This window comes from Mobula hypostoma, chromosome 13 (assembly GCF_963921235.1).
Source record: "Mobula hypostoma chromosome 13, sMobHyp1.1, whole genome shotgun sequence".
In the NCBI taxonomy this organism is placed as follows: domain Eukaryota; kingdom Metazoa; phylum Chordata; class Chondrichthyes; order Myliobatiformes; family Myliobatidae; genus Mobula; species Mobula hypostoma.
Window position 1 is genome coordinate 9,070,685 of NC_086109.1, and position 16,604 is coordinate 9,087,288.

Here is a 16,604-nt window from a genome sequence, read left to right on the forward strand (position 1 = left end):
GGCCAGGCAGCATCTATAGGAGGAAGCACAGTCGACGTTTCGGGTCGAGACCCTTCGTCAGGACTAACGGAAGAAAGAGATAGTAAGAGATTTGAAAGTGGGAGGGGGAGGGGGAGATCTGAAAAGATAGGAGAAGATTTTTGCCTATCAACTTCCCAGTCTCTTGGCTTCATCCATAGAACCATAGAACATTACAGCACAGAAACAGGCCTTTCGGCCCTTCTTGGCTGTGCCGAACCATTTTTCTGCCTAGTCCCACTGACCTGCACACGGACCATATCCCTCTCATCCATGTACCTGTCCAAGTTTTTCTTAAATGTTAAAAGTAAGCCTGCATTTACCACTTCATCTGGCAGCTCATTCCACACTCCCACCACTCTGTGTGAAGAAGCCCCCCCAACATTCACTTTAAACTTTTCCCCCTTCACCCTTAACCCATGTCCTCTGTTTTTCTTTCCCTAGCCTCAGTGCAAAGAGCCTGCTTGCATTCACTCTATCTATACCCACCATAATTTTATATACCTCTATCAAATCTCCCCTCATTCTTCTATGCTCCAGGGAATAAAGTCCTAACCTATTCAACCTTTCTCTGTAACCCAGTTTCTCAAGTGCTGGCAACATCCTCGTAAACCTTCTCTGCACTCTTTCAACCTTGTTAATATCCTTCCTGTAATTTGGTGACCAAAACTGTACACAATACTCCAAATTCGGCCTCACCAATGCCTTATACAACCTCATCATAACATTTCAGCTCTTATACTCAATACTTTGATTAATAAAGGCCAATGTACCAAAAGCTCTCTTTACGACCCTATCGACCTGTGACGCCACTTTTAGGGAATTTTGTATCTGTATTCCCAGATCCCTCTGTTCTACTGCACTCCTCGGTGCCCGACCATTTACCCTCTATGTTCTACCTTGGTTTGTCCTTCCAAAGTGCAATACCTCACACTTGTCTGTATTAAACTCCATCTGTCATTTTTCCAGCTGGTCCAAATCCCTCTGCAAGCTTTGAAAACCTTCCTCACTGTCAACTACACCTCCAATCTTTGTATCATCAGCAAATTTGCTGATCCAATTTACCACATTATCATCCAGATCATTGATATAGATCACAAATAACAATGGACCCAACACTGATTCCCTTCTATCTTCTCCTATCATTTCGGTCTCTCCCTCCCTCTCCCACTTTCAAATCTCTTACCATCTCTTTCTTCTGTTAGTCCTGACGAAGGGTCTCGACCTGAAACGTCGACTGCACTACTTCCTATAGACTGCGTCCGGTGCTCCAGGTGCGGCCTTCTATATATTGGCAAGACCCGACGCAGGCTGGGAGACCATTTCGCTGAACACCTATGCTCTGTCCACCAGAGAAAGCAGGATCTCCCAGTGGCCACACATTTTAATTCCATGTCCCATTCCCATTCTGATATGTCTATCCACGGCCTCCTCTACTGTAAAGATGAAGCCACACTCAGGTTGGAGGAACAACACCTTATATTCCATCTGGGTAGCCTCCAACCTGATACTTTATACTTTATTGTCGCCAAACAATTGATACTAGAACGTACAATCATCACAGCGATACTGTATTTGATTCTGCGCTTCCCACTCTCTGGATTACAAATCAATAGTAAATATTAAAAATTTAAATTATAAATCATAAATAGAAAAATGGAAAGTAAGGTAGTGCAAAAAAACCGAGAGGCAGGTCCGGATATTTGGAGGGTACAGCCCAGATCCGGGTCAGGATCCGTTCAGCAGTCTTATCACAGTTGAGGGACGAAAAGTGTGTTGGCTGGGTGGGTCGTATCCTTGATTATCCTGGCAGCACTGCTCCGACAGCGTGCGGTGTAAACTGAGTCCAAGGACGGAAGATTGGTTTGTGTGATGTGATGCGCCATGTTCACGGTCTTCTGCAGCTTCTTCTGGTCTTGGACAGGACAACTTCCATACCAGGTTGTGACGCACCCTAGAATAATGCTTTCTACAGTGCATCTATAAAAATTAGTGAGTGTTTTAGGGGACAGGCCAAATTTCCTTAGTTTTCTCAGGAAGTAAAGGCGCTGGTGGGCCTTCTTGGCAGTGGACTCTGCTTGGTTGGACTAAGTCAGGTCATTTGTGATATTGTTCATGATGGCATGAACATTGACTTCTCTAACTTCCGTTAATGCCCCACCTCCCCCTCATACCCCATCCGTTATTTATTTATATACACACATTCTTTCTCTCTCTCTCCTTTTTCTCCCTCTGTCCCTCTGACTATACCTCTTGCCCATCCTCTGGGTTTTTCCCCCCTCCCCCATTTCCTTCTTCCTGGGCCTCCTGTCCCATGATCCTCTCATATCCTTTTTGCCAATCACCTGTCCATCTCTTGGCTCCATCCCTCCCCTCCTGTCTTCTCCTATCATTTCGGATCTCCCCCTCCCACTTTCAAATCTCTTATAGCTTTTCTTTCAGTTAGTCCTGACGAAGGATCTCGGCCAGAAATATCGACTGTACCTCTTCCTAGAGATGCTGCCTGGCCTGCTGTGTTCACTAGCAAACTTTGATGTGTGTTGCTACTTCCTATAGATGCTGCTCCACCAGCATTTTGTGTGTATTGCCAATATCTCCTCCCCCATTCCATACAGTGCGCTGCCCTACTGTACTGGAGATTAGGTGCAGGTGTAGTTGTATGACCCACAAGCTGCGCTGCAGAACACCTCCAACAAAGTTTCAACTAAGTTGAAACACAGTTTCAACAAAGGCCACACTGCCCCCGTATTTGTCCCCCGCCCCCTGCTCGGCACTGCAGCTTGTAACACCGTGCACGGAGCAGGGAAGGAGTCTGAGGAGCTTTGGGTGTCGAGGAAGCGGAGGTGGGTGTGGTTTCAACTGGGGATCAGCTGACCCTGGGGTTTGGCTGCCGCCACAACGCGGAGCGCTGGGCAAGGTGAGCTGGGGCGCCTACTCACATGTGAGGGGTTGCGGAGTTAAAGGTTATTGGTTTGTACGTACTTTAAACCCCGAGTTCCCTCTGTTAACCTTTTTCCCCCTAAGTCATTCATTCAGTAGAGTGGGAAATTCTCCCCGTTAGTGGTGTGTATGTTATTTGTAGTTTTATTGCCGAGCTCGTGTTAATTTTAGAGTCTCAGCAACTCGTGTACGAGTCCTGATGAAGGGTCTCGGCGCGAAACATCGACTGTTTATTCGCTTCCATAGATGCTGCCTGACCCGCGGCAGCATTTTGTGTGTGTGTGTGTTGCCCGGCTTGTGGTCTGTTTGCCTTTTGGAGAAGATGGTGCTATCTTCCTGAGCGCGACCCGGGGCTGCTGTCCCTCGGCCGTGTCGCGGTGCTGCGCCGGGGTAAAGCAGGCTCCCCTGGAGTCCCGGGTTCGAGCCCGACCCCGACCTCGGGCGCTGTATGGAGTGTGCACACTCTGGGGTTCATACGCGCCTTTCGGCCCATCTCGTTACTACCAACCAAGGAGCCCGTCTAAACTAGTCCCGTTTGCCTGCAATCTGGACTATGTTCTGTAGTGAGCAGTCGCTGACACCGTGCAGTTGAATGCCGGCCATATTACTTGCCCAGGGAGTTGGTTTACTGTGTTCATCACCGCTATCCCCACCCCGAGCGCGAACGCCGAGGACGCACTGGGAGCGCTTTATAGTATCACTGGCTCTCTGCAGAACGGGCATCCGGAGCGACTCTTGGCACTTACAGGAGACTTCACGTGTTATATATTGTTTTTATTGTGCCTTTTATCTGCTTGTTGTGTTTTTATGGGGTATCTCATCTGGAATAACAATCATTTTGTTCTTGTACTGAAAAATGGCAAACAATCCTCCAAACTTTTTCTTATCCAAAGATCTTTTAAATGTTGCTCTACCTCTCAACCATATCCTCTAGCAGCTCACTCCACCTTCCTAACCCCCTTTGTGTGATAGTCACCACTCTGGTCCTTTTAAAACTTGCCCCTCTCATCTTAAACCTATGCTCTCTAGCTTTGAACTCTCCGATCCTGGGGTTTAAAAAAAAAACTGTGACCATCCACTTTATATAATGCCCTTCTTAATCCTATAAATTTCGCTCCTGGGAGAACAGTCCCTGTTTATCCGATCTCTCCTCAGTGGCTGTGCAACCATTCGGAATTCCATGTCCCTCCCTGCCCTGCTCATTCCAGTCTCTCATAAACACAAGAGATTCTGCAGACCTGGCAATCTTGAGCAACCCACAAACTGCCGGAGGAACACAGCAGGTCAGGCAGTATCTATGGAGAGGAATAAACAGGCAAGATACACGCACCAGGGGTGGCGAATCTGTGGAATTCATTGCCGCAGGGGGTTGTGGAGGCCGAGTCATTGGGTGCATTTAAAACAGAGGTTGATTGGTTCTTGATTAGTAAGGGCGTCAATCGTTACGGAGAGAACGGGGTTGAGAGGGAAAATAAATCGGCCATGACTGAATAGGCTGAGTGGCCCAATTCTGCGTTTTTGCCAAGACCCGCCTGTGTGTGTAGAGTCTGGGTGGGGGTTGGAGTTGGTGGAAGTGTGGGATTAGAGTGAATCAGTGCTCGACGGTAACTATGGACTGGAAAGGATGGAGTTCTGCTTCTTCGCGGTATTTATGTATGAGCCAGTGTAGGAAGTACTGTCTCCTGTGAGATGTAACTGAGGCCCATGCTGTCCTTGTAAATGGATGTAACTGGCCCTCTGGTTTTCTTTTAGGAATAGCTGTGTCTTGTTTTTCCCCTCAGTCACCGAGCTGTCGAATCATTGTTGTTTGGTGCTTGTGTGACCTTGTAGATTATTGTTGGCAGTGTTCCTTGCAGCACAAGAAAGAATTGTGATGGTTTTTATAGGCATGTTTGTAACAGCATGGTGGATAATGATACAGCCTGGAATCAGGCCTTTTGGCCCAGCGAGTCTGTGCCAGCCCTGAAGCACTCATGTTGACCCTATTCCCACTTCAACCCCACCTTTTATTCTCTTCACATTCCTGTCAACTCCCCTTAGACTAGGGGTTCTCAACCTGGGGTACGTGGACAATAAGTTTACTTTTGAACTTTGAATTGGTGACCTGCAGTCACTGATGCATCTACCAGCCTGCCTGTGTGCTTTTTGGGTGTGGGAGCCAACTGGAGCACCCAGGGGAAACTCATGAGAGGGATAGTACATCAGCCACGGTCGAGGGGCAGAGCAGGCACGATGGGCAGAATGGCCTAATTTTGCTCCCCTGTCCTATGGTCTAATGTGGTCGCTGGGTGAACATGCAGTCTCTACACTGAGAGCACTGAAGATTGGAATTGGGCCTGGGTTGCTGGAGTTGTGAACAGCAGGATCAATCTGTGTTGTGATCTGGAGAAACACACAATCTACTGGAGGAACCACATCTGTAGGAACAAGAGGAATTTCTTTTTATTCATTTTGATTCCGAGATAAGAGCACGGTAACTTGCTCTTCTGGCTGAATGAGCCAGTGACACCCAATTGCACCCAAGTGACCAACTGCTATTTAAATTAACTATTAAATAAATATGCATATATTAATATACCTATGAAACCCTGCTGGTTTCCTTGGCTGCGTAAGTCTAGGGAATACCCACTCCAGTCCTGCCAAACCCGTAAGATTGAGATGGCTCTCATCCCAGAGCCCGGTTTGTGTGGATGCTGTGTAATTTGCTGCCCTGTTACAACTCCGTGCCAAGAAATAACAGATTAAAGGGATTATAACTAAGGCTATGGACAAATCCTGCTCCTCAGTGTCTAGGGAAACCCCGCAACCAGCCAACTACGTAAGCCAGTTTATGTGGAGGCTGTGTAAACACCCAATTCACAGATCAGACAGAACATAAGCGGTTAAATATGTACACTTTATAAATCTTACTGCGAATATCGGTTAACAAAGAATACACTCTAAAAGAATAAAACAAAGAAAGGTGCCAAAGTTCGAATAGAGTTCTAAAAGTCAATGCACTTAAAGTTTCGTTGGAGCTCAATATCCCGCAGAACCTCGACCTTCTGTCCTCGGCCTCCGACGACCCGCATGGGACCAGTCCTCAGGTGGTCGACCAGTGCGCCTCCGAATGCGACCTTCCTCCGTCTTCTCCGCCCAAAAACCCACCAAACCACACGCTCCCCAGCCATATGAGACAGAATATCACCCACAAAAGGAATAACATGGACACTCATTGGTTCGACCTGCCCCTTATCAATAGTATAACCCAAACAAGCAGGGAGAGAGAGAACTCCTTCCATCGCAGTTATTATTACAGGAAAGCCCTTTTATATAACACACAAAGGAGCTTAGACACCTCAGCAGCCAGTGTAACTAAGACCCAGTTACATAACTACTAAATCTTAGCTGAAGGGTTAGTAATGAAAAGGAAGAAAAAAGCAAAAAGGGCCCATTATAATTAAGCAGTCAAATGTGCACAAGTTGGAGCTCAACTCTTCGAAAAGTAATGTTCCAATCCTCAGTCGACTGTGGCAACTTGCTCCATGAAATCACGGTCCCCCACCGGGTCGAATCCTATGACCGGTTCCCTCCAGCGTTTCCCTCTTCATCTTCCGCCAAACAAAGGACCCAGCTCACATTCCAACACACCCGTTATCTCTAACCATAACCCAAACACTGCTTCTACACAAGGACCATCACGTTAACAGTGAATCCTTTCCCAGGGTGTTATTTACACGCACATTTCAAAAAATATATATACACATACACTTTAATTCACAGTATTTTTTCTCCATATGCAGTGTACTGCAGCCACAAAGTCAACAAATCTTACAGCATATGCCAGTGATACTAATTCTAATTGTGATGTGGACCTTTGATCTATGGAAATTTGTAAGAGTCTTCGGAGACATTCAAAATCTCCTCAAGGTCCTAACGAGGTAGACCCTCTGCCCTCTTGACTGTATCAGTGGTTAACATGATGAATTGCTAGGAAGGTCCCCTCACCTCTTCCCTGAAGTTTTATTTAAAGATTAGCATTGTATGTCGCATGTACGGCCAAGCATACAGCATCAACAACCAGCACAGCCCGAAGATGTGTTGGAGGCAGCCTTCAAGTGTTGCCACGCTTCCAGAACCAATTTAGCATGCCCACAATTTACTAACCCTAACCTGTACACCTTTGGCATGTGGGAGGAAACCAGAGCACCTGGGAGAAACCCATGTGGTCACGGGGAGAACGTACAGACTCCTTACAGATAGCAGCTGGAATTGGACCCTGATTGCTGGAGCTTCAATGTGCTGTGCTACTGTGCCATAAGGTTCAGACTCACGTTTAATATCACCGGCATATGTTGTAGGATTTGTTAACTTTGCATCAGCAGTACAATGCAATACATAATAATAGGAAAAAACTGAATTGCAGTAAATATTTCTATTTAAGTAGCTAAATTAGTGTAAAAGTAGAAATTGAAAGTCGTGAGGTAGTGCTCATGGGTTCATTGTCCATTCAGAAATCGGATGCCAGAGGGGAAGAAGCTGTTCCTGAAACATTGAGTGTGTGCCTTCAGGCTTCTGTACCTCCTCGTTGGTGGTAGCAATGAGATCAGGGCATGACCTGGGTGATGGGGGTCCTTATTGATGAATGCCACCCTTTTGAGGCTTCACTCCTTGAAGATGTCTTGGATACTATGGAGGCTAGTTCCCATGATGGGTATGCTCCTTTATCAGCAGGTTGTGGGTTTTAACGCCTCAGCAGGGAGTCCAAGTGCTGAAATCTCCCAATTTTGCCCTTGGAGTTGGTGCTTTGTTGGATGAGGTGTCAGTTTGAAGCTTTCTTCACACTCTCTGAGAGACCCAAAGAGTGGATGGGATTAAATTTAACAAGTGTTGATGGAATTCATGGCCTGGGGCACTCTCGATGCACTGTGGGCGAAAATGCTCTTCTTTCGCTTTGAATCGTTGTGGGAATTTCTGTAGAAATTTAAATATGGACTCGTGCCAACAATAGGCCTGCAGATGCAGTTGCCGGCGTGATTGTGGAGGAATGCTGCCAACTGGCACGTTCCAGGCTGCGGGAGAACATGCTGAAGGATGCGTTGAATCTTGGTTCAGCCACCGTAAGAGCTCGGTGGGGTAGGACCACAGAATAGGGGCTCTTCTACGGGAGAGCGAGAGGCCAGGTTGAGTGAGGAAGTCCCTCAATTGTTGTGGTAATGTGACAGCAATGCTAATGATGTGCAGCAACATAATAGACCAGTGCAGAAGGCATTGACTATGAATGTAAAAAATAATCAAGAGGCTTCGTCAGAAAAAGCAGAATCTCCCGGTGGCCACCCATTTCAATTCTACTTCCCATTCCCATTCCGACATGTCAGTCCATGACCTCTTCTACTGCCGTGATGAGGCCACAGTCAGGTTGGAGGGGCAACACTTTATATTCCTTCAGGGGTAGCTTCGAACCTGATGGCGTGAACATTGATTTCTCGTACTTCCAGTAATTTCCCTTCCCCTCCTCTCCACCATTCCTTATTTCTGCTTCCCTCTCTCACCTTATCCCCATACCTGCCCATCACCTCCCTCGGGTGCTCCTCCCGCTTCCCTTTCTTCCATCCTCTGCTATCAGATTCCCTTCCCCTCCTCCAGCCACCCAGCAAACCCACCGACTTAACTCCTAGCCTGACCATAGGATGACCAGTTAACCTACTAACAGGTACGCTAAAAGATTGATCTCTTTCACCAATCAACTTCCCAGCTCCTTACTTCACCCCTCCCCCTCTCCCGGTTTCACCTATCCCCTGCCGCCTTGTATTTCTTCCTCTCCCCCCCCCCCCCCCGCCACCCCACCTTCTTACTCGGACTTCTCCCCTTCCTTTCCAGTCCTGACAAAGGGTCTTGGCCGGAAACGTCGACCGTTCATTCATTTCCACAGATGCTGCCTGAGCTGCTGAATTCCTCCAGCATTTTGTGTGCTGCGTGGAATGGTTTAATTTTGTAAATCATGAATAAAGTTTATCTTGTTAAAAAGAAGGTTCGGAGCACAGGGGCGCCACAGTGGGATAGTGGTTAGTGTGACACTATCAGGCTTCAGAATTCAACTCCAGTGCCTTCTGTAAGGAGATTACTGTGTCGACGTTTGGGGCAACAATGAAAGCCCTCCAACTCTGTATAGAAGGATTCTTCGTTCCTGTTTCTATAACAATTTTCTTCTGACCGGTCAGGGTTGTTAACCCCCGAAGCCGGAGGACTGGTGGACCTCAAGCCTCTGACCTGTTCGGCAAGGGGTGACCGTACCAAGAGCCAAAGCCCAAGACCCTGACTCCGGTCAACATCACTCCCTGGGTCACTGAGGCGCGCAAGCCTCCAGACCCTACGACAAGGTTGTGTTCCTCTCGGAGCATCTGTTCTGCGCTGTCTCTCTAAATAAACTGAAGGTTAAACCACATAGGCCTGCAGGCGGTAGCCACGGTTGCCGGGGTGATTGTTGCAAACATACTTACTGCCAGTTGAGGAGAGGGGCCTTGAAGATGGATGACGACAACAAGATAAGGAACGACCGCCAGGTGTCTGGGAACCACAAAAACACAAAATGCTGGAGGAGCTCAGCAGGTCAGGCAGCTTCTCTGGAGAGGAGTGAAGGGTGGGCATTTTGGGCCACGACCCTTCATCGGGGCTGGAAAGGAAGGTGGGGGGGAGTACAAGGGAGACGTTCCTCTGAATGTTTCGATCTACATGTGACAAATAAAAGTAATCTTTAATCTGTGCTCTAGTGCAAATGTTTTTTTCATATACACTGTACTGCTACTGCAAGACAACAAAATTCACACCTTTGGGATGTGGGATGAAACTGAGTCATGGGGAGTTGGTACAAACTCCTCAGCAGACTAGAGATTAGGATCTCACACAGTCTTTACTGGCCACAACTCTGCAGGTCAGAGAGCATCTATCAGAATCAGGATCTCTTTATTGCCAGTAGGTGAAACATACCAGAAATGATTGTGGTTCAGTGCCAAACATAAAACACAGCACGATACCATAACAGACAACACAATAGCAACAACAGTTTACAAGGCAATAGTGCAAACAGACAAGAGCAATCAACAATTAGCAGAATGGTCACGTGCAAATGTCAATAATCAAACTTAAATAAAGGTGAACATATGAGAGTGAGACCTCCGTTGGGCAGAATTGACCATGGATAGTGTGTCTAGATACGTAAACCTGGACAGTACGATATGGAGGGCAAGCTGTTGTCCGTGCAGCAGGCTCCCCCTCCCCACGTATCTGATGAACCCAAAGGAATGGCAGAGACCGATACAGTTTGGTACCGGCAGCGTCGCAGGAGCTGCCAGTCGGTGTTGCAGGGCGAAGGCAGGAGAATGCAGTTGAGGTGGACAGTACAGCAGCCTCAGTGGCTGAATGGCTTAATTCTGCTCCTTTGCCTTGTGGCCTCTCAGTCTCCTTTGCTCCAAATCGATCAGCCCTATCTCGCTCAACCTTTGGCAAAGCAGATGACCTAACAACGGGAAAATGGGTTTGTAGACAATCTGAACTGAAGGGGCATTTGCTTTGATGCTGGGCTTACAGAGTTCATCTGGGATTAGTGAGCATTGTGGATGTGGTAGGAAGAAGTTCTTTGTGTAATGAACCTTAGTTGTTAGAGCAAAGGATTCAGAATCAAGATTTATCGGCACTGAGTTATGATGTGAAATTCAGGGCCTCAAACAGTTCTTCCCGTTGAGGCAACACATCACCTGCGAATCTGGTGGGGCTGGCTATTGTATCCCGTGCCCCCAGTGCGACCTCCTGTACACTGGTGAGACCCATTGTAAATTGGGGACTGCTTTGTTGAGCACCTCTGCCCCATCTGCCAAAAGCAGAACTTCCTGATGGCCAATCATTTTAATTCTGATTCCCATTCCCGTTCCAACATGTTGGGCCATGGCCTCCTCTTGTGCCAAGATAGAGGAGTTACACTTTATGTCTTAATGTCTGGGTAGCTTCCAGTCTGATGCCAAGAATATTGATTTCTCCTTCCGGTTAAAAGCATTTTCCCTCCCCCCCACTTCTTCTTCTATTCCCCACTACATTCCCCTACAGGGAAGGAGTCATCACCCTGACACAGTGGTGTCAAGAAAACAACCTCTCCCTCAATGTCGTAAAAACAAAGGAGCTGGTTGTGGATTACAGGAGGAATGGAGGTGGGCTATCCCTTATTAACATCAATGGATCTGGGGTTGAGAGGGTAAACCGTTTCAAGTTCTTTGGTATCCATATCTCCAAGGACCTCAGGTGGTCTGTACACACCAGCTGTGTGGTGAAAAAGGCACAACAGCGCCTCTTTCACCTCAGATGGTTGAGGAAGTTTGGTATGGGCCTCCAAATCCCAAGAACTTTCGACAGGGACACAATTGAGAGCATCCTGACTGGCTGCATCACTGCCTCGTATGGGAACTGTACCTCCCTTAATCGCAGGACTCTGCAGAGAGTGGTACGGACAGCCCAGCGCAACTGTAGATGTGAACTTACCATGATTCAGGACATTTACAGGGACAGGTGTGTAAAAAGGGCCCGTAGGATCACTGGGGACCCAAGTCATCCCAACCACAACCTATTCCAGCTGCTACCATCTGGGAAACGGTACCGCAGCATAACAGCCAGGACCAATAGTCTCTGGGACAGCTTCTTCCACCAGGCCATCAGACTGATGAACTCACGCTGATTTGAGTGTAGTCTATGTTACATTGACTGTTCTATTTATTATAAATTATAAATTACTATAATTGCACATTGCACATTTAGATAAAGACGTAACATAAAGATTTTTACTCATGTATGTGAAGGATGAAATAAAGTCAATTCAATTCAAAACTCTGGCCTCTTACCACTTTTCATCTGCCAATCACCTCCTCCTTCCCTTTCCCCTGTGGTAAACTCTCCTATCAGATTTCCTCCTCTCCAGCCCACCTGGCTTCACCCATCACCCTCTTCCTTTCCCAGACATCCCACCCTGCAGAAACTCACTTCAGGGAGGTAGCACCATCAATTTGCGGGAGACTCCCGGAACTTCCGGGAGAGGTGGGATGTCTGCAATAGAGTAGCTCCTTAGCAGCTAGCCAGCTAGTTTAAATAACGTTAGCTATGCTAATGAACGAATGACACCTGTTAAACTCACCTCAACATGTCTTTTACAGTCTTAACCATAAGACAAAGGAGCAGAAGTCAGCCATTCGGCCCATCGAGTCTGCTGCGCCATTTTATCATGAGCTGATCCATTCTCCCATTTAGTCCCACTCCCCTGCCTTCTCACCATAACCTTTGATGCCCTGGCTACTCAGATACCTATCAATTTCTGCCTTAAATACACTCAATGACTTGGCCTCCACTGCTGCTCGTGGCAACAAATTCCATAGATTCATCACCCTCTAACTAAAAAAATTTCTTTGCATTTCTGTTCTGAATGGGCGCCCCTCAATCCTTAAGTCATGCCCTCTCGTACTAGACTCCCCCATCATGGGGTAACAACTTTGCCACATCCACTCTGTCCATGCCTTTCAACGTTCAAAATGTTTCTATGAGGTCTCCCCTCATTCTTCTGAACTCCAAGGAATACAGTCCAAGAGCAGACAAACGTTCCTCATATGTTAACCCTCTCATTCCTGGAATCATTCTAGTGAATCTTCTCAGTACCCTGTCCAACGTCAGCACATCCTTTCTTAAATAAGGAGACCAAAACTGCCCACAGTACTCCAAGTGAGGTCTCACCAGCGCCTTATAGAGCCTCAACATCACATCCCTGCTCCTATACTCTATTCCTCTAGAAATGAATGCCAACATTGCATTTGCCTTCTTCACCACCGACTCAACCTGGAGGTTAACCTTAAGGGCATCCTGTACGAGGACTCCCAATCCCGTTGCATCTCAGAACTTTGAATCTTTTCCCAGTTTAAATAATAGTCTGCCTGTTTATTTCTTTTGCCAAAGTGTATAACCATACACTTTCCAACATTGTATTTCATTTGCCACTTCTTTGTCCATTCTTCCAATCTATCCAAGTCTCTCTGCAGACTCTCTGTTTCCTCAGCACTACCGGCCCCTCCACCTATCTTCGTATCATCAGCAAACTTAGCCACAAAGCCATCTATTCCATAATCCAAATCGTTGATGTACAATGTAAGAGGAAGCGGCCCCAACATGGACCCACCACGGGCAATAGAAAAGTCACTGTTGCAAACAGTGCAGTGAGCAACACTGTCATTATTTTTGACCCCTATTAGGCAGGGGTACACTTTAGGGTAGTCTGGGGTGACGTATGTTTTATATATATTCTTTGGAACACTCCCATGGTTCGTTCGTTCTCTCTCTCTCTATCTATCTCACTCTATCTCTCTCTCTCTCCCTCTCTCTCTCTCTCTCTCAAAAAAATTGATTTCCGTGATATTGTATATAATTTGCGGGCATCAGGGAGCCGCTATTAATTTGCGGGAGACTCCCGGAACTTCCAGGACAGGTGGACTGTCTGCTTTCCAGTCCTGAAGATAGGCCTTGGCCCACAACGTTGGCTGTTTATTCATTTCCATAGATGCTGCCTGACCTGCTGAGTTCCTCCACCATTGTGCGATGATGTGAAATTTGTTGTTTTACAGCTGCAGTACAGAGTAAAGACATAAAAATACCACAAATCAAATAAATAAATAATATGAATAAGACATATAGTGACGTGTTCAAAGTAAATTTACTATCAAAGTACATATATGTATGTCACTCTGAGATTCATTTTCTTGTGGGCATCTATATACTACGAAAACTCTCATGCTCTGTCTGTCTGTGACCTCCAATTAGCGCAAACAGTGCATTACACTGGAACTTTTGTTGGCTAAATCTAATTAAAATGCGCTAACTTACAGAATGCAGGGAAAGTTCAGGGTTATATATTCGTATAAAATTGCTCATTCGCCAAAAATCAACAGGCTGCCTTTCACCCGAGACCCGATCGGCCAACATGGAGACCGCGATGCCACAGCCCGACGCATGCGCACAGCGGCCTCAGCAGCTTGGAGGCTTTGGTGTTACTGCATCCTATCTTCTATCAAGCATGAGGGTAAAAATATATGGATAGCCTAAGTATGTCAGGTGGAAAGAGAAAGAGGACATTATTGTCAAGAGATGACGCCAAACGTCATCGGGAAGCAGCAAGGAGAGGGAGAGAACAACAATCGGATGAGGCCAGGGCCGCACGACCCGCATGCCATCACATTTCTGCGGATGTTGGTTCGATAACCAGAGTATGCCCTCACTGTCGTGCCTTCCTATTCACTGGAGAAACCGCACATTTCTGCTGTATGAAGGGAAAGGTCAGGATAGGCAATTTGCAACCTCTGCCTAATGAACTCCTCAATTCGTACAGCAATGATGAACCTATTGCAAACGTGTTCAGGAAGAACATCAGACAATACAATTGCCTTTTCCAAATGACATCCTTTGGTGCCAAAGAAGTCATTCCGACTTGGAATCAATGGAATCCTTCTGTGATTATTCAAGGCCAAATCCATCACTACATCGGACATTTAATTCCAGACCCGACCCAGCAAGCCAGATTCCTTCATAATTTACTTCATGGATATTTAATGTTCAATCTGGTCACATCAGATTGTACTACCCTTCTCTCAAAGGGTGCCCCAATGGGTCACCTTGTTGTCTAGTGTTCAATAAATCCATAATGGAATAATAACCAGAATAGAGACAGCAGCAATGTTCAGCAAAAACCTGATGGTGGAGGGGATCGGAGGTATAGATTGATTGGATGGCCAGAGCCTTTTTTCTCAGGGTGGAAATGGCTAACACAAGGGTGCATCATGTTTAAGGTGATTTGAGGAACGTGTGGGGAGGGGGGGGGGATGTCAGATGCAAGTTGTTTTTTTTAGACAGAATGGTGGGTGTGTGGAATGCGCTGTCAGGACTGACGGCAAAGGCAGGTACATCGGGGAGTTTTAAGAAATACTTCGGTAGGCAGAGATTGGAGGGCGCCACAGAAGTGGTTAGCGTGATGCTATTACAGCTCGGCATTCCGGACTTTGGGGTTCAATTCCGACACCGTTCGGTAAGGAGTCTCTGTACCTCCTCCCTGTGGACTGCGTTGGTTTTACCCTGGTCCTCCGCTTTCCTCCCACAGTCCAAAGCCGCATTGGGTAGGTTAATTGGTCAGTGTAAATTGCCCTGTGGCTAGGTAATGGTTAATCAGGTGGGCCGAAGGTTGCTGGGGTAGCGCGGCTCGGAGGGACAGAAGGGCTGACTCCGTGCCTTATTGTGAAGTAAATGAAGTGAAAAACAAGGGCTTTGTGGGAGGGGAAGGGTTAGATTGACCTTAGAGTAGGTTGCAGGGTCGGCACCACATTGTGGGCCGAAGGGCCTGTAACTGTGCTGTCTCTTCTCTAAGCTGTTCCTGAACTGTCGTGCGTTGGCCTTCAGGTTCCTGTACCTCCTTCCCAGAAGTAGTAGTGGGAAAAGGGCATGCGCTGGATGCTGTGTGTGTTGCCTCCTGAATGTTGGGCAGGACTGTGCATCCTCCCCCACTGACCACCCCCCACCAATGAATCTCTGCCCCATGACTGCCTAAGGTGGAGAAGGAGCATTTGGAATGGTGTTTAGAACTTAGGGTCCGTGCGTCAGGAGCACAGGAGCAGACCACCTTTCAAACCACCCTCACCCCACGACCCTTCTGTTTCGTCTGGGGCAGAGTCTGCAGGTCCCACGCCATTCTCATCGGCCTCCTGAGGACAGAATGGGCAGTCGCCGAATCCCAGGGACACCCCGACGAGCCGACTCCCTCCCTTTACCTGTTTCTTCTGCACTCTAGTTCCTGCAGCTCCTCAACCTTTAAAGGGGTTTTCCCTTTGTGTTCCTTTTCAGGTCTAGGGTGTCAACACGGAATGTTGGCTGCCCGTTTCCCTCCACAGGCGCTGCCTGACGGGCCGAGTTCCTCCAGGCTCTTGTGTGTTAATGGTCAAATTGCCGAGTGTGATAACTGTCGGTGTGCTGTCAGTGCAGCTGAAAGTTAGAGTTGGGTGAGCAACAGGACAAGCCCTTTGGCCTGCAAACAGCTGAAAGAACACGGAACACCACACCACACTACAGGCTGCTCGGCCCATCACCTTTTCACCTACATCAAGATCAATCTAACCCTTCTTTCCCACGTGGCCTTCCCATTCCCTATCATCCACGTGCCCATCCAAAAATGTCCCTAATTCCCGTGCCTCTACCACCACTCCTGGCAGGGAGTTCGGCACATTCACCACACGCTCTGTGTAAATAAAAAGCACTCTGACACTACCAGAACTAGAGGTCGTGGGTTAAGGGTGAAAGGTGAAATGTGTAAAGGGAGCATGAGGAGGAACTTCTTCCCTCAGTGGTTGGTGGGAGTGTGGAACGAGCTGCCAGCGCAAGTGGTGGATACGGGGTCGATTTCAACATTTGAGAGAAATTTGGATAGGTAGATGGATGGTAGGGGTCTGGAGGGTTATAGTCAGGGTGCAGGTCAATGGGAGTAGGCAGATTAATGGTTTGGGACAGACTAGATGGACTGAGGGGCCTATTTCCAAGCTGTAGTGTTCTATGACTCTATATCTACCACCCCTCCAACTCTTCCAGACATCCCACCTCTCCCGGAA

At 47.4% G+C, this 16,604-nt stretch overlaps 1 protein-coding gene across 1 annotated transcript in view; it reads left to right on the forward strand.

The window, feature by feature from the left end:
- The first annotated feature begins 2,854 nt into the window (after positions 1-2,854).
- LOC134355406 (uncharacterized) overlaps positions 2,855-16,604 on the forward strand; it is a 69,542-nt gene continuing 55,792 nt past the window's right edge. The window contains exon 1 of the mRNA XM_063065234.1: positions 2,855-2,935. The gene's annotated coding sequence lies outside the window, so the exon portion shown is untranslated. The remainder of the gene's footprint in view (positions 2,936-16,604) is intronic.